Genomic DNA, 346 nt, shown 5'->3' with positions numbered 1-346 from the left:
GCCGCCGCCGTGCCCACGCGGTTAGGAACAGGAAGCGCAGCGACAGCGGGGTCAGAGTGCAAGAGGCGGAGCAGCGGCTTCCGCCGCGGGTCGGGCGCGGCTGGCGGGGGGACCGGCCTGTCGCTGTGTTGCGGCGATCTGGGCCGCGCGCAGAGAGCTGGGTGGAGTGGCCGCGGAGCGGAGTTACTGCCTCTGCCTTCGCTGAAGCCCTCCCTAGCTGCCTTCTCTGAGGTTTTTATCCTCAGTTTGTGTTGTGTTTTGTTTTGTTTTTTTAACGGAGGCTCAGTGCTTCTCCACCCGCGGCTGAGCAGCTTCTCCAGCCTTTCTCCCTCGGACAGAGCGAGCT

The sequence above is a fragment of the Indicator indicator genome, chromosome Z (genome assembly GCF_027791375.1).
Source record: "Indicator indicator isolate 239-I01 chromosome Z, UM_Iind_1.1, whole genome shotgun sequence".
In the NCBI taxonomy this organism is placed as follows: domain Eukaryota; kingdom Metazoa; phylum Chordata; class Aves; order Piciformes; family Indicatoridae; genus Indicator; species Indicator indicator.
Note: the sequence above shows the minus strand (reverse complement) of the source record.